The following is a 26,750-nucleotide window of genomic DNA, read 5'->3' as shown; positions in this document are numbered from 1 at the left end:
AGGTACACCAAAATCTCTGATCCAGGAAGCTGATGGGGGTGTCTAGAACCCTGCCCTGTATAAAACACAGAGCTCTGCTTATTTTCTCAGTGGTAGCTGACAGAACTTCTGTCTGCCTTTGTCCAGGCCTGCTGGACCACACAGCCATGCCCCAGCCCCATCTGTGTGCTCTGAGGATGAAGTCACAGAATCACAGAATGAGGTTGGAAGAGACCTCTAAGATCATCAAGTCCAACCTGTGCCCTAACACCACAGCTAGACTAGAGCACCCACAGTGAGACCATGCTGAGATAAGGCTTTAACAAGGTACTCTAGCTCCAAGCTGAACTGGGAGGAGCTGATGCACACCTGCATGGCTGGGGTAGGGTAGGTGTGAGCCAAAGGGGTGTGTCTGGGGTCTTGGCACGTATCTAAAGGTCAGACACTTTTAGCAGGGACATTGTGACATGAACACCACCTTCTTCTTGACTCCAAAGCAAGGTAAGCAGCCAGCTGGAAGTCCTAAGGTGCCTGAATGTACAGTTGGTCAATAGATGAATGGCTGTGGAAGGGAAGATGAGCCCTGTTCATGCCTAATTAGAGCCCTGCCAGCTGTGCCTGCATGGCTGAGGCCTTGTGAGACCCAAGAACATCTGGTCCTCATCAAGCTGTGAGCTTTTGGCTGATGAGGAGCATGCATTGCTCATGTGTCTGCGAGGCAGATGGCAAGAAGCGTGATGGTAGCAAAGTTCCTCTGGGAGCTCCTGGTGAAGGCAAGTGTGTCACAGTTGGTTTCTGAGCACTGCAGGCTGTGTTAGCTGCAGGAACTTTCTGCCCAGTGAATTGTTTCCCGAGGCAAACTGTGTCTGTACAAAACAGACTTTAGAGGTAGCTTGTTTTCATCCTGCCTTGATGAGATGGCTGGCATGGATAGCCAGAAAAACACATCATGGCTCTGATGTTATTTTCTGCAAGGGATAATTGAGACTGAAACACTGGCCCTGGAACAGGGAACCTTAGCCTTCTCTCCAGCTTGTTAAAGAAAGCAGTTGTGATTAAAATAATGAATGAAGGAAAGAGTTTGGCCTTCCATTGTATTAATGTTCTGTATTTCACCAGACCCATTAACGCACTGAGCTTCAAATCCTGTTACTCTGGATTGCAAAGAGCAGTCCTTTCACTAGCTGTAGTCAGCCCTGGGTCCCTGGAGCTTTGATAAAGCAGAAAGGAAAGACTAAAAGTTCATCATCTGGGGAAAGAAGCCCAGATTCCTTTTTCTGGTGAAAAATAGCAATGAAGTAGCATTGTTCCTGTGTTTGCACCAGATCGTGGAAGTCACACAATATTCCCCTTGCACAGCATCATTTTGCCTGTCTGTCCTGTCATGCTGACTCTTGCAGCTGCCTGGCCCAAGTCCCAGCCCTCCAGCAGGAGCAGAATGCTGCAGTCTGCCCTCGTGTGTGTGTCAGGAAACACCAACATCAGCCTCCTTCTCTCACAATCATGCTGGCTCCCATCTGCTTTAGAATCCAGCTCCCCTGCTCTATTCAAAACTCTATCTGACAATCTGGATATTAGCACAAAGATGTTGTTCAGACTGCTCTAGAAAACAAAATGCAGAGAGGAAGGAATTTTGTTGAAAAATATTAGATGAATATTACAAGCTGGAACTTGTTCCAGCCACTGTGCTCTCCACGCATCTGACAAAAACAGTGCCTGGCTTATCTATTACAGAAAACCCCCGTGACCAAAATGTACTTCAGCTGCTGGAAACCATTGTAATTTTCCTACTGCTCGCTATTTACACCAGGAGAATGAGTGCTAATTAATTTTTGTTAGGTACTTTACTGTGATTGCTCAGCATTCTCAAGGGAAGACCGAGGTCAAGAATCAGAGTTTGTGGAAGGGTTTGTTTTTTTTGAGATGCTTTCCAAAGTTTTTCCTTGCACCTGGGATTTGTCAGCCATATCCTCTTGGGCTGTGTGGAGAGAGCATTATGCATGAACTTTTGGAGGAGGATGCTCCAGGATTAGAGTTTTAAGCAGTCCCCCAGGCTTTTCTTCCTGTTCCCTTTCGCCTTCAGACCACTCCCAGGTCTGACCTGCATTTGTGTGGCAGAGATGTTAATTTGGAGACAGGCAATGACAAGTCAGTGTAGTTAAAATGTGAGTATCTTCTGAGACAAAATTCACAGCTTTGCCCTGATCAGGTGAGATTAAAGCTCTACAGCTCAACTAAACTTAATATTTATGGCGTTCTTCTTTTGGCCCAGAGACCATCTTATCTAAAACAGATGAGAGCTTATCCTTGTCTTTAGATTCTGTTATTCCTACATTTTATTCTTGTAAATGAGCTATCAGAATTTAATGAAATGAACCCCTTTTTAAATAATGGACTCTATCCTGCAGAGTAGTAAGAAATAAAACTTCCCAATATTATTCAATGAATAGATAAACAGCAATGCTTCTAACACATTGAAACTAGTTTAAAAAAGTGGTGATTTTGGTTATGATCTTTGGTTTTCCTTTATTTTCTTTTCCTTTTAATGGCATTGGAGTATTTAAATCTTGGACTGCTTGGAAAACAGGAGTTTTACTTCTTATTTGGCATAAAATTCAAACAGGGGGTAATGCTGTCAGAGTCTGGAGGTGGATAAAACATTTCCCAGATTTTATAGAGAGCTTGAACTTGGGATTCTGATTTCCTTCTTTCCAAGGAAAGAAGCCAGACAAGAAGTTATATGTATAGAAATATTGTAGATGTATTAAAATATTTGTATGGCTCTCATCACTAGTTTCTGAGTGAATAGGTTTGGATCTGAATTTCAGCTGCAGTCAGGAGTCTGGATCAAGGCTTTAATTTAGGGCTATCTTTCCTTCTAAATGGCTTCTATGCGTTTATGACCCTGCTTGTTTGGTTTTTTGTTTTCTATTGGAAACTCAATAAATTTCAGATACTTTAGGCAGCACAATGATTTTAATTGGCAAAGAATAGCAGAGTTGTTTGCAGATAATGAACCTGTGGATATAATGGGAAGCTGATACCTGTGATTGTCAACCTTGACCTCCAACCATTTTTGCTTTAAGTAAAATCTTTGTGAAAGCTTTGTCAAAGATCTTTGAGGAAAGGCCAAAACATAAGTATATTGTTAGTCAATGCACCATGAAATCTTAAAAATAGAAGTTGATTTCTAATTTAAAAAAAAAAAGGGAAGAAAATATATATGCAATGTTAAGCTTCAGGATAAATTGCTGGGGTTATGGGAAAATCTGAAAAGGCAAAAAGTTCTGTGTTGCTTCCTGGCATTTGAGCAAACAGGTTTTTGCAGCTGTGTGTAATTACAAGAAGTTAGAGGACTGTTTATTTAACAATGATATATTTATACATTTACTAGGAAATACAGCATTAGTCAGAGAGGCATTAAAATATCTGTTAAGCTATCCATTATAATATCTGCAAAGTGAGCCCTTAAGAAATAGTATTCTTCCGTAGTATTATTCCATACAGTCATTTTTCAGTTTCCTGTAAACACAGCTAGAAAGACATAATCCAAAGGGGAAGTTCATGGAGGTTCACACAGAAACAGGGATGTGCACCTTTAAAGTTTATTTCTCTCTCTCTGATATAAATTTAACACCTGTTTACATGGCAGGACTTCAGGAGTTTGGAGTGGTTTTGGTGTGTTTGTGTCACTTTTATTATGTTGGGAAATCACATTATCTCCATTCCTCACGGGGAAAACTGAGCTCTGGCCTGATATATCCAAAAGGCAGAGAGGTGATTTAGATGGCCAGACCCAAGACTGACCTGCACTTCTAGTCCTGCAGACACATTTGCAAGTGATTTTTTTGTTCATGTGGAGTAATGCATGTCCTGAGTGATTTCTGCTGTGTTATGGAAGATGAATTTGCTGTTGTGCATTCCCTCCCTGGCCAGGACTAAGGCAGGGTTTATCTGTTGGAATCAACTCCATGTGGAGTGCAGTGACAGCCTCAACATTGATGAGAAAAATGTGTGGAGAAAGAGTGGATGGTGACACGACTCCAGTTTGCACAGCAGTCCCGTGCTAAAGAGCCTTTGATGGTGATGTGATGCAGTCCCTTCCCCATGGGACCATAATCCATATGCTGTAGATGTGCTTTTCTTGAAAAAACTTCCCCAGCTCATAGTTGATGCATTGAAAATTTCTATTCCTCCTTTAAAAGTGAAGTTCTGTTAAGTTAAAGAGCCCAGGGAACTGCAGCCAGTGTTTCAAAGTCACAGGCCAGCATCTTATGCATTTATATTGAAACCAGAAGATGGACTTTGAATATTTTTCTTGGGTAAGCTATCTTCTTTCTTCCTTTTCTTGAATTCATTTGGTGGTGCTGAAAAGTTCTGAAATTATTTCCTGGACTAGATTAATTATTTAAGACAATGGGAGTTGTTTAGTTGACTTCACAGTGAATTAGAACAAGTAATTTATTTAAAGGCAAGATACAGCATGAACAAGCAGTAAAATTAACTCTCCATTCTCTTGTTCCTCCTACAGAGACACACAGGCACTCTCACTTCTAAGCTCAGCTCTGACCTCTGATCATGAAAACAGATTGTTCTCCGGACCTTTTCATTTTATGGTCATTTGAGAAGAGGTTACTGGTGATGATGTTCACACCTTCCAACTTAAAACTGGATTAATATAATGAATTATTCTCTACAAGTTTTATCAAATGAAAACCAGAGTGTATCATGGAGTATTTAGAATATATTTATATTTTTTTTTCCTGGTTTGAAGCAGTTATATGGTGTGAAAACACAGAAAACTAGAATCATTTAGGTTGGAAAAGACCCCTAAGACCATCGAGTCCCCCCAGCACTGCCAAGACCACCACTCTAATAATGTTTAAATTGCTTCCTTTTGGGCATGCCTGTGCTGTAGATTTTAGAGGTGGGGAGCAAAACAGGGCTGTGATCAAAGATGGAGAACCAGTGGGATGAATTTGTTATACTGCAAATATATATATATTTGTTATATATATTTTATTCTCAGTCCTGCAGTGCATCTTTCTCCTCCATCAGTAACACATTTAGTCTGGGTGGAGAAGGCAGAACTCCACCTGATCTACTCCCTTGGGCCACAGCTAATAACCATATTTCTTATTTCTTTTGATGCCAGCAGTTATGGTTAGAAAACCAACACTGAACAATGCTGTGGCACTAGAGGGGAGAAAACATAACCCCCTGACTATTCCTTTTGCTCTTATTCTTTTAGCTGTTGTTAAGGAGGGATAAAACAGATTGGAGTCAATTTTATGGGGTGTAGTTAAGAATATGCCTTAAGGCTTTTGCCTCTTTCTGCTGTGGCAAATGTTATTGGGTGGGGACACACTAGGACAGTCCTAATTTTCCCAGTGACCTCAAGTTTCATCTTATTCACTTTGGTGGCAGTGTCTTGTGCAGTCATGGTTGAATTCACACAAGGTGGTTATTTAAATGGCATGTTCTGCCTTAAGGTTGTCTGTTTTTCTCCTTAATTAAAAACATTGGGATGCCTTACTCAACAACTACCCTTATCCTGCAAATCAACCTGAATCTGATTTTCAGCTCTCCAGCAATTTTAATAATAAGTTCATTTTGTTTTTTTTAAATAATATGTTAATTTTGGTTGGACTTGATGATCTTGAAGGTCTCTTCCAACCCAGTCATTCTGTGAATTCTGTGAATTTTCATACTCTTAAGAATCTTTTGATCTCACTCTGGATCGGGATATGATTTTCATCATTGATCTAATCTTTCTTCCACTGAAGTTAAAAAAAAAGCTTCCATTAAATTCAAGAGCAGACAGAATTTAATCCTTTTCAAAGCAGCACCTGGTTCATAGACAGGCGTGCTGCTTGGACCCTCAGATGGGAAAACACAGTTGAGATTTTAGTTTGATAATAAGCCTCTCTGTCTACAGCAACCCAGAGGACAGTCTGGATCTCAGTCTTAATGTTAAGGAGGGTTCAGGTCCCTACTTGTCTGATGCTTAAATCTTCTGCAAAATGAATTTCTTTGCCACTTTTAAAAGCAAGAGTGATGTTTTGTAACTCTTTCTTCTCTTTATTGCTCCCATCTCTGCATTCAGTGCAGAAAAAAAAACTCCTGCATAATGATTCCAATCTTCTCATAGTAGTCCTGAATTGACTCTTTATTTCTCTGTGTTTTCCTGGCTGTATACAGGGGTGGGAATGTAGAACATGTGGTGGACTGTTGTGAGGTTTCCCTGCTGATAGCAATATTTCTCTAAAGATGTATTTTTATAATATATTGTCTGAATCCACACCCCAAATTCACAAGGAGGAGATATTAAACTGACTCTTCCTGAAGATTCCAATAATCTTTAAAATCGTGGGTAATCTTAGCTTTTCAAACCTCTTTGGTACCCAGTGGTCCTGCACCTTTTACAAACAGTTAAAATTATTATTGCTTGATCTTGCTGCTTCTTTCTGGCTATTTTAATTCTGAGATTAGTCATGTGTGCTCCACAATTTCCCTGTAAAGGCAGGGGATGAGTTTTGCAATTGGCATGTTGTGATGAGACCATTTGGGACCCTGATATATTAAACAGGCTAGGGGAGATGAGAACTGTTTTGGATTTGTCTGAAGACATCTTTGGAGCCATTCAGTGAAAACAAAATAAGGGGGAAAAAAATTTTGTTTTCAGTGCTTCAGTTGCGACATTGTTTGCTTCAAAATAAAATACTGCAGTTTTAGGTGACTTAAACTTTGGGCCCAGTTCCAAAGAGAAGCATCTTGATTTAGGAAAGCATATTTTAGCAAAACCTTTTCATTCTTTTGATCCACTGTTTCTTCTTTGTACTTTTCTTCCTCTTGTGTGTCTGCAGCTGCCAAAGCTGTGGCACCAGAGCTGTAGACTGACCTTTCCTCTTTGCCACTGCATTTTTTGCATGGTTCAGGTGGCACTGTCCCCACATCACACCGAAGTGGAAGACAGCACTGGAAGCAGAGCATGGACAGCCAGTTTCCCTCAGTGCCTTCACAGACCTTGAGTCCCACCTGAAATCACCTCCAAATGAAATAAAGGCTAACAGAAATTGCATTCAAGAAAATTGTCTTGGAAGAGATTTAGAAATTCTTGGCTTAAGAATGTAGCCCTACTGTGTAACTATTGGAGATGAAGGTGTTAAAACTCTTTTGGGCTTATTTTTTGTTTCTGATTCTGCCTCTGGAGCAACTGTGCTGGTCACTGAAGGTAGTAGGAACACTTGACTGGATAGAACACTGGTTCCAGCTGCTACAGCCCCTTCTAAAATCACCCCTCTAGCAAGATGGTTATAATTAACTGTCCTTTCTGGTGTTTGGGAAGACATTCAAATAAACCCCAACCACTACAGAAGAACAAAGGGCTATCAGTGGGTAATGCTGATGAATGCAGTTACTGGTTCAACGGGGCACTTGTGGGAATTTGCCCAGGATTAATTTTGATTTCCCAGCACATTTGCAGGTGAAACATATTCTGAAGTGAAATAAGAGGTTAATCATGAGAAGGCAGCTGACTGCTCTAAGCAGCAGCCTTTTTCATCAATGCCTCTGATGCAAATAAAAACCCCAAACAGCCCTAAAACTAAATATAGCTTAAAAGTCCTCAAAAGCCAGTCAATAAATAGTAATTATCTCTCACAGCTGGAAGCATGTTTTGCTTTGAGTGCAACCAACAAACTGTGCTTGACTGTGTGCTGATTATTTCAATCAGCTTATAAAAGAGAATTCTATTTTGGAGCCCCTCACTTGGAAGGTGTTTTATTTCCAAACCCTTCCCTTCCTTCCCAAACTGCTGCAGACCTGGACGAGTGGCAAGGGCTGATGTGACCCCAAAGGTGGTTTGTGATTCAGGCTTGCTGATGGGCAGAACAGCCCCACATCTCCTCCCTGTGCCCCTGTGCATCCACTGCTCTCACCAGAGAGAGCAGAGCAGACATCCAGCGTGGATCAGCCCTGCAGCTTCCATGCAGGAGTGCCACTCCTCAGTATTCCACAGGGGAATCTCAGTATTTTGGGAGGGAGAGAAAGGAAGGAAAGAGATAAGAAGGCAGCTCTTGCAAGAGAGTTAAAAACCAGGCCTGCCATGTTTCATGGCACAGTGATTTTATTTTCTTTTTCAGACACCTCACCAGCACTGGAGAGTGGCTTAAGCTGTGAGATCCTGACAAACTGATCCTAATGCTGCTCTCTAAAGCTGGCAAACTGAAGGGCAAGTTTGGATTTGCTCTCAAAATTAACACATCAACAATCATGTCAGGAAACTGGCATTTATAATGTTCTTGTGATGCACTGTCCTCATTCCACAAAGTGAAATTGTGTTGCCCTACCAAACATCCTAGATGAAGCCTGAGCTGGTGCGGATAATTCCCATTTCAACAAGAGCCACATTTTTCAGCATCATCTTGCAGTTCTTGGGACCAGTTTTAGAAACTACATTATCTTTGAGGCTTTGTTTTTGCCTGTTAGAATGATGGATGTCTTCTGGAAAATAACATCTATTCTGATGTTCAGTCTCCACTTCTGACAGAACCTACATATCCAATAGTTTTCTCAGTGCATAAATGAAATATTGCCATGCTCCTGTAGGTGGATGTGCACTGCATGTCCATACTTCAAACTATTACAGACCTCCCTGTGTGCAGTGGGCTGAATTTTGAAAAAAAAAACACAACCTGAGGTGCTGCTGCAGCTTTTGGATTTATATTTCACATATTCTCATCTTCCTTCTTCCTAAATGGGCTAGCTGAAATTCTCACATTGGTCTTGGTATCTCTGGTAAATTAGAGAAAGCAAAGAGGCTGCCAGTTGTTTTAGTTATTATTTAAGCAGATCTCTGTTTAACTTGTTTAACTAGAATGACAGGCACATGAAGAAATCTTGAAATCGCAGGATGGATATTTTATGTTGTATGTTTATTTTTTTTTCAAACAATGGACTCTTTTTTTTGGAAGCCATTTACATTTTCATAACTAACATTTTAGGATGCTGAATGAAGCTTTTCAAGTAAAAGGTTACCATTAAAAGGACTAGGAAGTGGTGCCACTTACCATGTGCACCTGAATTATCCTTGAGAACCATAAGAATTGCTTTATTTGTGGTTCCTTTTCCCTTTTCCCTTTCCCCCTTTTCCCTTTCCCCCTTTTCCTTTCCCCCTTTTCCTTTCCCTCTTTTTTTCCTTTTCTGCTTTTCCTTTTCCTCTTTTCCCCTTTCCCCCTTTTCCCTTTCCCCCTTTTCCCTTCCCCCTTTTCCCTTTCCCCCTTTTCCTTTCCCCCTTTTCCTTCCCCCTTTTCCTTTCCCTCTTTTTTTCCTTTTCTGCTTTTCCTTTTCCTCTTTTCCCCTTTCCCCCTTTCCCCTTTTCTCCTTTTCCCCTTTTCTCCTTTTCCCCTTTTCTCCTTTTCAGTTTTCCCTTTCCCCCTTTCATCTTTTCCCCTTTTCCCCTTTTCCCCTTTTCCCCTTTTCTCCTTTTCCCCTTTTCCTCTTTTCCTCTTTTTCCCTTTTCCCTTTCCCCTTTCCCTTTCCCCCTTTTCCTTTCCCCCTTTTCCTTTCCCCCTTTTCCTTTCCCCCTTTTCCTTTCCCCCTTTTCCTTTCCTTCTTTTCCTTTCCCCCTTTACCTTTCCTTCTTTTCCTTTCCCCTTTTCCTTAGTTTTGTTTTAGAGGATTCATATAGGGAGTAGATTCTTGCTTTGTCAAGATCACAGAGGAATTGGATAGATGGAGTTGGATGGTCACAGGTTTAGGTAGCCCTAAACATTGCAGAACTGTGAGGGAGTGTAAAAGTATGATAGAGTGCAGGAATTACTCCCAATCAAACGAAGTTCTCCCGAGATCAGTGTGGAACAACATATCTTGGTGTCATTCAGATGCTCTCCCGAGGCTGCATTCTTGGCACCTGCACACTTTGGCTGGTCTTTTTTGTTTTTCCAACTGTATATGGACTTCTTTTGTTTCAAATTAATCTCTTGATTGGCTGCAGATGCACACCAAAATGTCCTTTGTTTTAGTGTACATTTTCAAGTGACTAATGATTAGTGCCGGTTGGAAACTTCTCCATTGCAGTGATTTGACAGACATTTGTGGTTACAGCAAAATGGATATTTTCTGTGGAAATGCATCGTTTTTGCCAAGGAGAAAAAAAAACCCAAAAAACCTTTTTTTTTTTTTGTCAAGTCATCCTGAAATCCATGGTTTATTTTAGGTCAACTGGTTAAAGAGCTCAAAGCTGTTGATTGTTTCAGGGCACTACTTAAGGCTTGTTTTTTATGACTGTGTATATTTGTTGCTCCAGGCACCATTAATCAGCCTGTTTCATCCATCAGTATCTCTTGCTGGGAGCTGTAGTAGCTGGGATGCCTTCAGAAGCAAAAAATATCTCAAAGAAAATTATGGATAATAATTATAGAAATTATTTGTCCTGTAAGGGGAAGTGCAAGAGCGCCAAGTTTGCAGTTACAGCCTGGGAGGGGTTGGGGGGTTTTGTGTACAAAATGGAGTTGTGAGAAACATAGTTTCCTTTGGAAAGCATTTCTATCCAGTCCATAATTGATAACTATTAATAATTTGATGTTATGTAGAATGAAAATCTTATTCATGAGCCTCCTGTTATCATCTGTAGTTTGTCGCACTTTATTTCTTTTTGTAGAGGTGCTTTTGTGCTCAGCTTTAAGGCTTAAAAAACCAAAACCCAATAATAATAAATGATTTTGCCTCTTTTAATTTGAATTCTGAGGGTATTTTTATACAGCCTTTAAAATTCCCTCAAGTCTCATTTTTCAATCTTCTGTGTACAAGTACAAAGGCTTAAAACCTAACCTTGCACTAAGCAAATACAACACCATTAAGTAATTACTTGTTTTCAGGAACTGTGATTCTGAGAGGAAAGAAAAACAACATTACAGGACTTTCACTGGTACTTTGAGAAATGGGTAAATAAGGGATAACAATAGTGGAACTCTGATTTTTGCAGTGGCTGCCAGGTCTATGACCATAAGTCATTAAATGTTCACAAAAGTGAATAAATAAGCTGCCTAATGTCGTATTCCCCCACGATTTGAGACTTGATCTAATTAAAAAATCCTAATAAACATAATAGCCATCCTCCCAGCTTCTTAAACATCTGCCCCAGCATCATGCAATTGGAGCATGGAGGAAACAGAAGGGATGCACTGACCAAATGTAATTCTTGTAAAACAGGGACATAAGGAGATCAGATTGGTAACTGGGCACATCAAGGATTTAATGTTATCTGAGAACACAGTCCATGCTTATGCAGGCACTAATAACCTCACTTAATTTCTACACTATCACTCATTTGTGAAGGGATTAGAAAAAGCTCTCCTTTGTACCCAATAGTGTGCACACATAGGGGCCCTAACTTATTAAAGCTAATTTTACAATTAGACAGCACAGTGAATCTGTGAATTAGCTCCATAATGACAGGAACAGATGTCACTTGCTGTTGAATGAGAAACACAAAATATCAGGAGTGTACTGTGCAATGCTGCCTCATGCTTTCTGATAGCCAGCTTGACCTCCCTGAAGTCAGCCTGCTCCTTAAAAACCTTTTCCTAGTGTTTGTCTAGCCAGAGGCAGATTGCAGTGGTGACAGAAGGCAGCCCCACTGCAAATCCTAACCCCTTCCATCCCCTTTCCTCAGGCTGCCAGAAACTCTGGGCAGACCCTGCTCATTGTAGCCATTCCCCTCCAGGGATGTGTCAAACAGAGAATCAAAGTTAATTCTCCTGAGGCTGCTCTTGGACCAAGCCACATGCAGACCTAATCCTAATTACATAATTTTCTCTTGTCAAACATAATTTTGCTGGGGCAAGAATGTGATTTTTAATAAGCACTAGGTGAATTTAAGGCAGAGTTGTGGAAAGACTCTTGTTCCCACAGCTGTGATGCCAGAAAAAAATCATATGAAGGTTTGTACAGGAAGGGTGAAAGGTTTGAACAGGTCTATTTTACTGTGATTCCAAAGAGAAAAGTGAAAGCATGATGACTAGGACACAAAGGGGGAACAGTCTACAGGTTCCAGGGCAGATATTGCTGCTGCTTTGGTGCTGGGAACCAAAGCACCATTTGATTAATGAGCAAGATAGGCTTGGGAGGGTTGAAATGTTATGTATAATATAGACATGCACTGTTGGCAGCACATCACTAAAAATGTGCAGAGGGTGAGTTGATAGCTGGGAAAGTATCTGAGATAACCTGGTGGAAAATCAGCCCTGCAGTGGTTCTTCAGCATCCTCAACACCCTTGGAATACTGCTGCAGAAGGATAGTTCCATTTTTCCCCCTTCCTCACAGCTTCACAGCAGAAAGTGTGCAGGAAAATTTCCACCAAATATCATGTGACAGTTTGGGTACTGGGCAGCTTTTAATTGAGAGGTGTTAGGGTGTGAGAGATTCCAAGAGATGGAACTGTCATTCCTAATCTGTTCACACAATTGCATGGATATGTATATATCTCATAATCCAGATCTACCTTTTGTGAGCAAGCCAGGGTCAAATTGCTTCCCTGATGCCCTGAAACAGGGAGTAATATTTTTTTTTTCAGGGTGGCATTTGCAGCACTATAACATGTGATGGGAGGGGTTTGAGGTTTGCTGGCCATACAGACCCTGTTCCCCTTCTTGCTGGGTTTGGTGCAAGTGATTTTGTGAGGAAGTAATTAAATCAAGGGAAAGCATCATGTTCTCTAAAGGAACAGCAGAAAGCAAGCACAGTATTTGCAAACCATGTACTCTTGTTGAGCCTCCAGCTTGTTCAGAAGGGCTTTTCTGCTCTAATTCATCTGATTTGATTTGGTGAATCAAACAATTCCGTGCCTTAACAAGCATTCCTATGGACACAAGCAGGGTGGCCTTGGATCACGTGTGAGTTAAGACACTGAGTTTTTGAGATACAATAGATTGATTAAGATAGAAGCATTCTGATCATGTCCCCTGAAGCATCAAGCTCTGTGATTGGCAGTCATGACTAAATAGTCACCATGTCCTCATTTCTTATTTTGGAAAGCTCCATTTCCCCTCCAGAAGGGGAGGAAAGGAGTGCTGAAGGGCTGGAACGTATCTTTTGATTCCAAGGGAAATTTGAAGGCATTGTCTCTGGGATTTAGCCTGTCCAAGGTTAGGTTTGCTGCAGAGACATGTCCCTATTGGGACACTGCATCCTTGTAGCACACCTGTCCTTAACCCTGTTGCTGGGGGAAGAAAACTCAATTTTTCCTGGTGGCACGTGGGCGAGCTTGGTGAGTGCACATATAAGATCCTGGCTGTTTTCAAGCTGTTTTGCTTTATAATATGATGCATACACAGGGAAGACATATGAGGTTTCTACCTGCTGAGACTGCTACCAAACCAAGTTCTGCATTTAATTTCAGTGGAGCCGCTCTGGCGCTGCATCATCGCTCGCTGTGAGCTCCGGCGGGCGGGATAAACAAATGGCTTTTTGAGCGCTATTTTTACACACCTTTAGGACAAACAGGGAACAATTCCTGGTGCTCGGCTTGCGTTTTCAGTGGGGTTTTCACCCCCAAGCGCTGCCGGGCGGGTGCGGGTGCTCTGCTCCGTGCTGGCGGCCCCACGAGAGGGCAGCCGGGACCCGCCGCTCCCCAGCGCTCCGCTCCCGGTCCCGCCTGGCTCCGGCTCCGCGGGACCGACCGCCTGCAGCTGCTTCATCCCACCCTGCCGCCTGCTAAAACCCGCGGCTGCTCGGTAGGAAACCCAAAATTGGACTGGCTGCCCTATAGCAGCAGCCTGCGCTTGTGCGTGTCCAAGCACAAGGGCAGCAGTTCTCCAGTAAACCCAGAGGAATAAGTTTGAGGGAGTTGGGGTTGTTTAGCCTGGAGAAGAGGAGGCTCAGAGGTGGCCTTATTGCTCTCTACAGCTTCCTGAAGGGAGGCTGTAGACAGGTGGGGTTGATCTCTTCCACCGGGCAGCAACCGGCAAAACAAAAGGACGCAGTCTCAAGCTACGTCAGGGAAGGTTTAGGTTGGATATTAGGAAAAAAAATTCACTGAAAGAATAATAAAATACTGGAATTGTCTTCCTAGGGAGGTGGTGGAATCACCATCTCTGGATATGTTTAAAAAAAGACTGGACTTGGCACTTGGTGCTGTAGTCTAGTTGTGGTGTTAGGGCATAGGTTGGACTTGATGATCTCAGAGGTCTCTTCCAACCTCATTATTCTGTGATTCTGTGTGATTCTGTGAATATTCCATCTTGCTAAAAAAAGGGACAAGACTGAGTCACTTTGAATTTCGAAGTTTAACCAGTGTTTATTCTCAATTCATCAGGCAAAGTTTAGAGATTTGCCTGCTGGCTCTGTCGTACATGCTATTGGTTATGGCAATCACTCTGTAACTTTGAATTTGGGTAATGCATTTTCAAAAAAATAAATACAAATCATAGATTCAGAAATATTTAATGATAAGCTGTATATCAAATATTTCCAGTCCTCTACTTTTGCTTTGTTTGTTTTTTTTTAACTCCTCTATCTGTGGTTGAAAAGCACAACTGCTGGAACCAGAAAGAAGTCGGAAATATTCACCAAATTAGAATATGCAAGATCCCTGTAATTTCTTGGGAAAAGATTGATGAAACCTCAGATTAACTGCCTAAAGGTTACAATCTTAATTAGTCATCAGTCTGCTGTCAAGAAGTCACAGAAATAAATGCCTGGATGAACAGACAGAATGGTTAGGGTTGAAAGATATCTTAAACATCATCCAGTTCCAGCCCCCTGCCATGGGCAGGGACACCTTTTACTGTCCCAGGTTGCTCAGAGCCCCATCCAGCCTGGCCTTGGACACTTCGAGGGATCCAAGGGCAACCACAGCTTCTCTGGGCACCCTGTGCCAGGGCCTCACCATCCTCACAGGGAAGAATTTCCTCCTAATATCTGACCTAAACTGTTGCCTTTTCAATGCAAAACTCCATATCATATTGCTACATTCCCTTTGGACAAGTTCCTCTCCAGCTCTCCTGGAGGCCTCCTTTAGTCACTGAAAGGTGCTCCAAGGTCTCCCCAGAGCTCTCTCTTCTCCAGGCTGAACAGCCCCAGCTCTCACCATCCTCACAGGACTGTTGCTCCAGCCCTCTGATCCTTCCTTTCTGCTTTGAAATAGTATTTTACAACAGGAAGAATTTAATTTTTAATATTCTTGCTGTTTTTTGGGAATTTTTTGTGGGTTTTTGTTGTTGCTCTTTTTGTGCTTTTTTGTTTGGTTCATTTTGGGTTTGGTTTTTCTTTTTTCCCCCACAGGGAACGTTTTTAGATGGCTTACCTGGCCAAGATGAATGTCAAACCTGAGGACTGTAATATGTTAACAATAGGTAGGTGAGGAGAATCTCAGATATCTTTGTCTCAACAAAGGGACAAGTTGTACATCATTAATTAGACACCTGCTCTTGCTTTTTCTGATCTGTTTTTTAATTTTGCTAGAAGTTTTTGAAAAAAACTGACAGTTATTTTAAAGCTTTGCGGGACATTGTATCTTCAGAAACAGGAAGGTAAACTTTGAGGCTATGATAAGGCTGCGTAAACACAGCAGAGAGTTTAAAATAGTGAATATATTTCATGGTCTGAAAGCAAGATTGACATTAAATCTTCTACATTTTGCCTGTGAGTTCCCTGGGCAAAGCCTGTCTTTGTGTTCTGTAGTGACTCACCAGAGGAACCCCAGCAGGGCTGGAGCTGTTTGTGATCTTGTAATAAGCAAGATCAAGAGCAAAGTACATCGATATCGGGGATGCTCTCCAGTTCCACATTATTGTGGCTATCTTGTCCTGGGTGAGACACTGTGGCAAGCACAAGACACAGGATAATTTTGATTAATATATGGAGCTTTGCATGAAAAAATGGTCATCAATATGCACAGAAGTTGCAGACATATTAAAAAACCCTTTTGTTTTTTTCATTGTGGAAGTTTGATATTTTAAGAAAAAAATATTATCTAGACTTTTTAAAATGCTTTAATAAAAATTTTAAATGATCCAGAGATTTGTAATCATGTTTTAATTCATCATATCCTTTCTGTAGCTTTCAAGAAGCTTTTTTTTTTTTTTAAGTTTCTTAGTTTGGTTTCTCCATTTGCAAAATGTAGATAACCCGGTTAGGAAGGGCCATATGGGGGTAAAATCCATTAATCTATGAATGATTTTGGGGTCTTTATATGAAGATTGTGAGGGCTGTGTAAGTACTGAGATGTCAAGAAATATGAAACTTTCTCCTGCAAATATCTCTACTTTTCTCTGTGTTTCATTAGTGAGCACTAGAAGATGACCTCAGTGTTGCTGGTGGCATCCTTTCAGATCCTGTTGGAAGCAACTGTTGAATGATTCCCTGTTTTAGGAATAAGGAAATTTCCCAGAGAGCAGTGACAATGTACTGTCTCAGGCTTCAGAGATGGAGCTGATCAGGGAGGCTGATGCCCTGTGAAGGCTGACCTAGAGCAGAGGCTGGACAGAGTTACAGAATAAAGCAGGGATATATTAAAAGGATCTCCTTCATGGATCCACCTTGGGTAGCACAGGAGCCCAGCCAGGGCTGCACCCAAGAAGAACCAAAATGGTCCCAAAATGCACGAGCGCTCCCGGGGGCTCTCCCAGGGATCAGTTCTGCTCCATTTGCAGAAGTTCATTTCCTTGGAGTTCATTGTCCCATTCCAGCTCCAGCCCAGGCAGTCCCATCCTGCTTGTTTTTCTCTCTCCAGCCCATGTTGTTTGTGCTCCTGGGGCTGAGATTTGGATTATTTGTCCTTGGTCCCCAGCTGGAGAAGGAATTGTTTTGTGTCCCTGCTCTGGGCAGAGAGCTCACCATCCCCTAATGTGAAGCCCTGACACACTAAAGTAGCACAGAATCTGAAAAATAGAAAAGCTAAAACCTGAAGCATCAAGGCTTCAGGAGATGACTGAATGAATTCATAGTGGGTGGATTATTCTCCCCTGATCTGGAACATCTGCTGATGTTCCAGAATAATATAAAAAACCTCCAAACCCTGTTTGCTGTGCCTGATAGGAAGCCAATACAGGCTGTTTTCGTGTCACCTTTAGGGGATAACAGAGGCTAATTGCTTGACTTCAATAAAAATTTTCACAGTGGAATGATGACACAGACATAGTGTTGATCTACAATATTCCTTTTTTTTTTTTTCCCAGTACTTCTCCCTTTTCTCCTTTAGGCATAGTACTAAGCCTTACAATTCAAATCCGAACTCCAAGTTTGTTAAAATATGAATTAATATGTAGAATTTTCACACAGGATATTTCCAGAACTGGAATCTCTTCCTTCCCCTGAGCAGGTTCTTTTCTTCTGTTTGTTTCTCCAGTGAAATTTATAAGCCTATGTTTTTGCCATGGCATGCTGTCACTTTGGAAATGACTGGGATTTCATATACCTGAAGATTATGGCTTTGGATAAAGAGGAAATAGACTGCCAAGCAAACAGAACCTTTTGTGTTGGAAACAGATGAGTGCAACGTGAACTGAGGATGCAGAATCTAATTTGTGGTGGGAATTTTCCCAGAACTGGAAAGGCAGGAACTCAGGATATGGTCTCCATGTCTCTTCCTGACACAGTCCTAAGGATGATGGATATGGCAGGCCACGCCACAGTCATCTATTGTCTGCAAGTTTATTTAGAAGGAATAAAGGAAGTGAATGAGATATAAGTGATATCTGACATTAGCCTTTGAAAATGAAAAATATTTAAGATTACTGAAGTTTGATTTCTTACATGAATTTCAGTTTTGCCTTCTATATTCTCCTTTTGTCTTTTTTCCCCCTGCCTCCCTTGCTGAAAGTCTCTAGCAATTTTGTCAGAAGAAAAACTTGGAAAAAAATTACAGAAGTGTTCACATCTGCATGCAAATGAAGGTAGTGAGAGTCAGTTGGCATGGAAATGAAGAAAACATGTCATCTGGAATAAATGCAAATATATGTTTTAAAGGCCAACCTTAACTATTTTGCTGCTGATCAAAAAATGAAAGAAAACTGAGATGCTCAATGGAGGAAGGAGGAAAATTTGTATTGCTTCTTATCTTTGTGAAGCCAGTGAAAAATACCTATACATCTGAGCTTCCCTGAGTCTTTGTTTATGTTTCATTATGGAGAATGGAGGAAGAGAAAGGAAAAATACTACAGGAGAATGGTGTATCCTTTGGACTGAATAATTAGTGGTTGACACTAAGAATCTGAACAAAGCATCCAAGCTCAACAGAGAAGCCAAAACCCTGACACTCCTAAATTCTGCTAAGAGTTAAGGGTACCTTTCTCTCAGCTGAGTTTGAATACTGGAACACAGAACCAAAAATCCCATATTTAGCTGCAGCAGCACTTTAAGTGGATGGATGGAAGGAAAAGATGGACTTGAATGATAAAAACTCTTTTCCAAGGTGGGAAGATCAAGTGTGTTTCTTCTAAGATATTCCTGTTGCATGTAAGTTACCACTGTCTGTACAAAACACTGGGGTTAAAAGCTTGGAGATGAGAAGATCTCAGCCATGATTCATGCTCTGTAGTACAGTGAAAGAATTAAAATAATTATGGTTCCTGAAAAAAATAACCTTAAATAATTATTTGAATGCCCTTATTAAGCTCTGTTCTTATGATATACCTGTCTACAATGGTTTTCGTTGCTTCCTGGATCAGTATTTTGTTAATTAATTATAGTTTATTTGGGTTTTGCTGTTGTTTTTATTAGTATTGTGGTTGCAAAACTTTGAAATATAACTCAATGAAGACAAATGAGCTGTTGTGAATAAGGTATGAAGGTTACTTGGTTTGAATCATATTTGGAAGAGTGAGTTTGGCTCATGAGCTGCTATGACCCAGATTTCCATTAGATAGGGTTCATTTTAAGGTAGCATGAGAACTAAATGTTTTCTTTAATGCTGGCAAGATAGTTGTTTTAATATGCAAGAACCACCTCACTGCACTCTGAGGGAAAATTTTCTTCACTGTGATCAAGATGTTTTTATTTTTAAAATTTATATATATAATAACCATGTGTGCTTATGTGCATTTAGAAGTTAAAACATTATTTCTATTGTAAAAATTGGATTTGCTAAAGAAAAAAAAAGTTACAGTAGGCCATGAAAAAATAGTACCAAATAAAGAGCATCAAATACACATCAAAGACAAGTTCTTGGATGAACTTTTTCTGTGCTGCTCGTTGATCTTGTGATAAGTTCTGGCAGTTTGTGAAGCAGAGAACAGATGAGTTTCCTGTAGTCCTATGAGGTGTCATGGCTATTGGATAACAGCATTTCTTCTAATTACAGCTGAACATGTTAATGCCTTGTGGTCAATGTGACTTAAAAAGGAGAAAATGGAGATGCCAGGTCTTTGTGCGTAAACATTAGACTGTTGTATGAAGAGAGAATTATTTATGAGAACATACTGTGTCACTGAAGTTATCAGAGGTCTTTGTTAGGAGTTGGGTTTGATTTGTTTGTCTTTTTTTTTTTTTCCTTTTTTTTCTTAAATGCTGCCAGGAAAAGAGATGTACATGGATAATGAGGCATTGCATCAAAATTATTTCTTAAGCATAAGTAGTTGCAATGAACATTGTCAAGAGTGGTGAGTTATCTAGAACACTTGATTTTTAAAACAACACCTTTTCTCACACACCCATAGAGTTGTACTCAAGAAAAATGCTGTGGTCCCACTTGTCTGTTTTACAAAAAAGCCCAGAATGCTGCCCTGAGTTTCCCTTACTTTGGATTAGGATTTAGGAGCTTGCACAGGCTGCACTGCAAAGCATCTCCTTGATCATAACCTGACCATGCCAGCCTCAAAAACTGCACTGGAAAAACTGTGGTTCCTATGGAGAGATTCTTATCGAAAAGATATTTTTGTGGGCTCAAATCTGCAGACTGATGCGTGCCAGGAAGCACAGCCAGGGTTTTGCCTGTGTGCCACCACCTGACAGCGAGGTTTGGGTGGAATAGGAACCCTTGGTACCCTGCACCAGGCTTCAGGGCACACAAGTTGTTCAGGGATGTGCAATTCATCAGGTGTGCCAGAGCTTTTACAGGGACTTCTGTGAGCCAGAGAGAAATTTGATAAGAGGAACCACATTTACCCCTGAAAGTATTTTCTACCAATGTTGTTGACATAGAAACCAAGAAAGAAGGAAGGATAAATAAGAGAAACCTGCAGCTGCCTATTCCAATGAGCACTTTGTCTTTCCTGACCAATGGGTAAAGTGTAAACTTAGGAGTTTTGTAAGAATGTATAAAAACTATGCATGCTGTAATAAAAACAGTTTGAAGCCTTCTGAAAATGGAGTGTTGCTTTGTATTGTCTCCATCTCAACTATGACAATCAGGATCTGGGGAGAGAGGGGCAGCAGAGCCAGGTCAGTCACTGGCATTTTTAGCAGTGGAGCCTAAAGGGCTTTTGAGGCACAATTCCCTTTTTTGGGTCTGCAGCTGGCTTGGCTTGCTCTCAGCTGGAAAATACAGGGATGGATCTCATGTTAGGACTTGTCCTTGGAGGAAAAGGTTTTAAAAATAAGTCAAGGTATGATCACAGTTCAGAATCATTATTTTGTAATAAATTTCACATAGATGCTTGGCTTACATTTTATCCCATGCTAGTTTTGAATATAGATTAAATTAAAAAGTGTGGAGGCAGGTTTGCTGTGCAATAAGAAAGTGAGTTACAGCCAAGCTATTAGTTACAGCCATTTCCTAATATTAGACAAGCTCTTCCAGACTTTCTCTCCTGAGAATGGTAAAGCACACAGATCACCAGAGCTGTCAGTCAGGCTCTTTCATCCTATGGCTCTCTGGTGTTGCTAAAAATGTTTCATTTTTTGATTATGAATTGAATGTGATGAGCTGAAAGCCATGGTGAAACCCATGGTCTGAATCTTCAAGCTGCTCACACACCCAGTGAGGAAGAAGAGTTCCTCTTGCTGCAACCTGTGTGGGTAACAATCATCCTGACAATGGCACATCAGGTGTTTAGGTAGATAAAGAACTTGTTTATACTGTAGGTGTAAAACACCTGAGGAATTGAAGGTTATAATGTAATCACAGGTAAGTATAGCTGATGAGAAAACCATTTACTCTTAAATGGCAGCCCAGAGTATCTATCAGAGAAAAAGATTGTGGTCTTTTTCCCATCAGAAATATTGAAACACATCAAAGCAAACATTTTGTGTCGCTCCTGAACACCTTTCAAAAACTGTTTTGAAGGGTGAGATGGGAGAGAGGAAATCTCCTTTTCTATTTCTTTTTTCAAGGAGAAAAATGCCTAAAGAAAAAGGGATTTTTCATTTTCTCTTTCCCTACAGATTTCTATTTCAGACTTTTGCTTTCTTCAACCTTTCCTTTAAAAAAGAAGGATAAATAAATGGTAAGGAATAAAATATCATAAATTCCATGTGAAGAATTGTAAAGTTTTCCTTTCTGCAAAATGTGTTTGAAGAACATTTTCAGAGGAAATGCAGTGGTATCACTTTCTTTTGACCTGTGGTCTCAACTGACATTGAAATCTTGAATTCTTTGTTCAAAAATTGGAAGAATTAACCAAAATAGCCTCGCCTCATGCAACATGTGGAAGTCACACATTTCATCCTATCAATTTTTCAATTCTAGTAGCTTGCTATGTGAGGCTTTGTGTATATGCAAGATTTCCTAACTGGTCAAGTGTGTGTGGTGATTTTTGTATGCTTTTGTACAATTACAAAAGTTTGGATATCAGAATGAGTTTCTTCTTGCTTGTAGCACTGAAAACATCCTAAGCTGATCCAATGTACAGGAACTATTTAGCTGAGAGTCATGGAAAATTGAGTGATTATTTGTCATTTCCTGTCACTCTCACCTTTTTTCTTTAAGAGTAACAATTTTACTGGCAAACATTTTATAAGCAGAGGCTCCACAAAAGTGAACAGCTCCCAGTTTCAGTAAGGTTTTTGATTCTTATTTGCTGAACCTAACAGTTTGAGGTTATATCGAGACAACTTTAATACCAAAATTAATTTTGTTGTGGTAGATACAGCTGTTTTTGTCTGCGAGGACAAAATTCTTCAGAATATCAAAGAAGAATTAGTTGTCCAGAAACCTGTGCACAACTTGGTCTTTAGAGATTGGAATTCATACAATTTCTATACATCAGTTCAGTCTAAAATGCCTTGAGATCCTCTTGATCATTACTAAGTTGACATGCATATAGCAGAAAGATTGAGGATGGAAATAAAGTCATAACAAGTATAATAATTGATACTACAGCATGAGACAGAAGAGGTGAAGTTTCTGGCTGTATGAAAAGATGGGTTTTGATAAGGGAGCTCAAGAATGTCCTAAGGTATTTTACATGCTGAGGGTATTTTACATGCTGAGAATAGCAACTAAAGACCTATATTTAGGAGCCCAACAGATTCCTGAGATGTAGCTCAGTAACTATTTTGCATGTTATTCCATGGTCAGATTCTTAAAAATGCATCTGATATTGGATACTAAAAATGCCAGCTGTCATGCTGCCATAATAACTGTAATTAATTGTCAGTATTGTTCCTCTACTGACCTCAGAGCACTTTGTGAATATCACCAGTGTTACTGTCCCAAGTGGGAAAATGTCCTTTTTTTTAAGGAAGCTTTTTGCTGTACTTCTTAACCGGCACAGTTTGATTTCAGCTTTTTGTTCTGCTGTAGAATTTTTTCTGCTTGTCTCTCCTTACCCCCTTATGAGTGAATTCAGTGCTTTTTGGCCCTCAGTGCCATTTTATCTGCTCCTCAGCTCTGTGATTAAGCTACTTTTACAGTACTCAGGTTAAGTAATACAAAGTCTGGTGTCTGTGGTCAGACAAGGAATGTTTAGGCCTGGGTAAATATCCTGACACAGATGGGAATGCTTTCCTAATTTACATCTGAGAGGATGAAATTGAATGAAAAGAGAAGATTTGGTGAAGTTAATTGTGGAGAGTGACACATCTACACTGCAGAACCTGTTGTCATTTTTATCACCTGGTGAAGTTTAAAATGAAAAAAGGGAGTGATTATCTATAGAATCAGAACCAGCAGAATGGGAGCATGTAAGTGGATCTGAATAAAAATGATCAACTATATATGTTGATATAATTTGCTCCTATCACAGTTTATTTTTTTCTTTAATAATGAAATGAAGATAGTATAAATACTTGTCCTTCTGTCCAATAAAATTCAACACAGTCTAATTTCACAGGTGTTTTTTGGCCATTAAATAAAATTAAATACAATTTAATGTAGGGTATGCTTTTCTTCAGTTATGATGGTAACTCCTCTGTGTCCATATCTTAAATTGAGGATTTATTGCTATCATTTTGTCTGTTACTTTTTGTGGTTAGCTGTTTACAGCTGCATCAGTGCCCACTTTGCTCTCCAGAATAACCTATCCTTTCAATTCACTTTCCTGATACTGTAGAAGACCTTTCCATTGGAATAACTGGCCTGTTTAGGACCCAGGCACAAAATTCATCATGATGTTTTGGTTCTAAACAGGTGCTGGTTTTCAGCCTATGCCCCCTCTCCAGCTCAGCACACACATTCTGTTAATTTACACTGTTTAAATATCTGATGTACTGATGATGTACTGCATACTCTTAATTTCTGTTAATTTTTGAATTGATTAAGGACACAGGTGAGGTACAAATGCTGTCAAAACCTTTTCATTAATACTCTCTTATTTGACACCACCTGTTATTTTGGTGTATTTAGTATTTCTGAAAAGTGTCAGGTAAGTGGTGTAGAGTCTTCCAGGTGCTCCCAAACCCTCCTGACCGTGTTTCCCAGCTCTTATTGCAGAGTTTGCTTGCTGAATGGCTTGTTTATAGGGAAGAGGTGTAGGGGCAAGGCAAAAGGAGATCTGGATTTTCTCAGCTGAGACTCCATCTTAGGCTAAAGTGAATTCTAACAGAAATAATTATTGCCATCATCCCCAAGTGTTAAATAGTGGTCTGAGAGAGATCTGTCATCAAGCAAACCATTGAATCCACCTTTTAAAATCAATAATTCTTATAACAGTTTAGGAAAAATCTCAGCTTGGTACTTTGAAGTGGCAAATAGGCAAATAGGTCAGGAAACAATCTTATGAGGTTGTGTGACATAATATATTGATCTAACCTCAGAGGAATTTGTACTGGCCAGAAGGCAACAGCCAATTTGTCTGGGAAAAAAAGAACATTTACTAGGATTAGGAGAATACACAAATGGGGGAAAAAAGGCTGTACTTCTGGAGCAGATTTGATGCCAAGTATTTATTCAGAGTTTTCTTTAAAATTTCAGAGCAACTATCAAATTACTCCTCAGTTCCAATTTGGATAGCTTTTATCCCTGGTGGACAGTGCAGTTTAGAAGCCAGGATGTGCAGTGAAAAAGCATTTGTGATAAGAACCTCCTCTTTGCTCCAGTTCCTAGCAGCACTCTGGACACCTAAAATTTTATATAAACCAGGTGAGGTTAAATCATCTCTTCAGATGTAACTGTCCTGGTTTGCTGTTCTAAAATCCCATTAATTTCTTGTCTAGAGCTCTACCAAATGACAACCTTTAAGCTTGTTTTGCCATAAAGCAGATGCCCAATGAACTGGAGTAAATTCCATGTAGAGTTTACTACAATGTTTAGGCTTGTGGGTTGTAGGAAACTCCTTTGTAACAAGTCTTTCTATTTTCAAGATGCTGCTTTACTTCCTTCAGTTAAAAAGGGAAGAGTTGGCTGTGGCTTCCATTCATTAGGTATCACACATTTCACATCTGATTTTATGGGAGAACTGTTAAAACATCTGAAATAACACTTTGGAGAAATATTATTTGTGAAATTTAGCTATTTTATGCAAAAAAGAGTTTTATACTTTGAAGAAAGAATCTGCAGGGCACAAACACAGGTTTGGATAAAGACATTGTTCTAAGTTTGAACTTTAAAATCCTGTCCTTACATGCATTTCTCCATGTCACAGAAATCCAAAAGCCGTGTTTTTCATGGACCCTGTGTTGTGGTAACTGTTGTTAAAATTGACTTTTGAATAACAACTGTTGTATTCCTGATTTTATGAAGTTCATGTTCTCATAGCTGGCAAAGAAAGTTACTAGACTAGACTTCTACAGCTAAAAATTAACTCCAGCTCTATCTGAGGTTTGTGTGGAACGAATAAAGCCATATATTCATTAAATTTCCCTTACTAACATTTTAAGTGGAATTATAGGGATTGACTGCAATTGTCACTGAAAGCAGCTAAAGAGAATATTTGTGGGAAGGAAATTTTAAGCTCATAATGATGACTATTTGTTCTGGAAAACTGATTCTGGAAAACTGATTGAATCCTGCTCATAGGAGAAAATGGAGTGTGGGATCTATATGTTACTGCAATGAGGGTGGTTATGAAACATTGAATGTTACAATGGACTTAGAACAGATTTTTGTGCTGAGAGTTATGGAAACATCTCTTGTTTGGGTGAAACATCTCTTTTTTCTTTGTGTGAGTAACGTGTTGCTTTTGTTTGAATCAAAATATAAAGCTGAAATAAGACTGCTTATGAAGAGGCTGGCTGGAAAACTGTTACCATAGTTATGCATACCATGCTCAGTGAAGTCACAAACTCTGTAGCCACTGCATCTGATTCCTGGGAATTACTTTCTTAGGAGACTGGTCCCAGAAACTCTAAATTTGTGTGCAGAAGTTGAGTAGCTCACAAGTTATTCTAGAATTGATGACAGCATATATAGTAAGATTTATATTTTCAATCTAAGTACTGTCTGATAAAGAATGCCATTAGGTTCCGCCCTATTGCAATAAATGTCATATTATGAAAACTAGATGCTCCCAGTCAGGAATGTGATTTTCCTGTACTGGGTGCTGTCAAAAAATACAACTCAAATCCCTGCCAGAAATATTTTAAAAACTTAACATTCAACCAGGAGTTCTGTATTTTGTTCAAATGTACTCCCTGCTACTGAAGTCTCTGTTTCCTTTCACTAAGTTCTGCTTTCAGAATTTGAAGAAACTTAACTGACACCTAAGCTTCATGTTTGTCTCTAACTGCCTTGCAAGAACACAGAGTTCTGTAAAATATATTGTAAATTCAGTCACTGCTTGCACTGTTCTGTTCCAGCCCTCAGTGCTTCCTGTGATTTCCAAGCAGCAATTGGATTTTGTTTTCCAGAAATACATGCAAATTAATTTTAAGTACCTATGGGAAATTAAAATAACATTTCTGCAAAACTTGTATTTGCAAAGTTATGTGAACATTTGAAATTACTTGGTCTACTGAGAAAGATTCAGACCAACTGTTCAATTATACAACAGTGGGGTTTGTTCTGTCTGAGAACATCTCAGGGATGCTTGGTATGAGCTGTTTGCAGAACCTCACTGCTTCAGGGACTGCACCAGCATAATAAAGGCTGTGCTGGTCATATGTTTACAGGAACACAGACTATGATTTGAAAGAGCAGAGATTTTTTTTTCCCCAGGACTAGAATCCTGCATTGTAACTGGCAAATCTCCTGGAGCCCCTGAGCTCGAGGTACAGGGACATAAAAATACCTGTGTGCAAACAAATAAATGCTCGCTTTACACTCCAATTCTGTGAATAGGTGTGGCAACCTCTCACTGTGCTTACAGACCAAGTTAGGCTGATAGGTACTGTTCTCTTATATCAAGAACTTGGTAAAAAATGGCAACTACTAGAGGAGTGTTTGGAAACAAAATTTTGAAGGATCCTTTGAAAGGAACACAGCTTTTGGCACACCTAAATGCTCTCAGAGAG

At 40.0% G+C, this 26,750-nt stretch overlaps 1 long non-coding RNA gene across 2 annotated transcripts in view; it reads left to right on the top strand.

The window, feature by feature from the left end:
• Window positions 1–20,288, top strand: part of LOC146763377 (uncharacterized) — a 52,569-nt gene extending 32,281 nt beyond the window's left edge. For both annotated transcript variants that reach the window (XR_014952116.1, XR_014952115.1), the window contains 2 exons: window positions 15,267–15,337; window positions 17,332–20,288. This is a non-coding gene — a long non-coding RNA (uncharacterized LOC146763377). The remainder of the gene's footprint in view (window positions 1–15,266; window positions 15,338–17,331) is intronic.
• Window positions 20,289–26,750: the final 6,462 nt, after the last annotated feature.

This window comes from Lonchura striata, chromosome 1A (genome assembly GCF_050655825.1).
Source record: "Lonchura striata isolate lonStrDom1 chromosome 1A, ASM5065582v1, whole genome shotgun sequence".
In the NCBI taxonomy this organism is placed as follows: domain Eukaryota; kingdom Metazoa; phylum Chordata; class Aves; order Passeriformes; family Estrildidae; genus Lonchura; species Lonchura striata.
The sequence above is the reverse complement of the archived record's forward strand: the minus strand, read 5'-3'. Positions and strand labels throughout refer to the sequence as shown.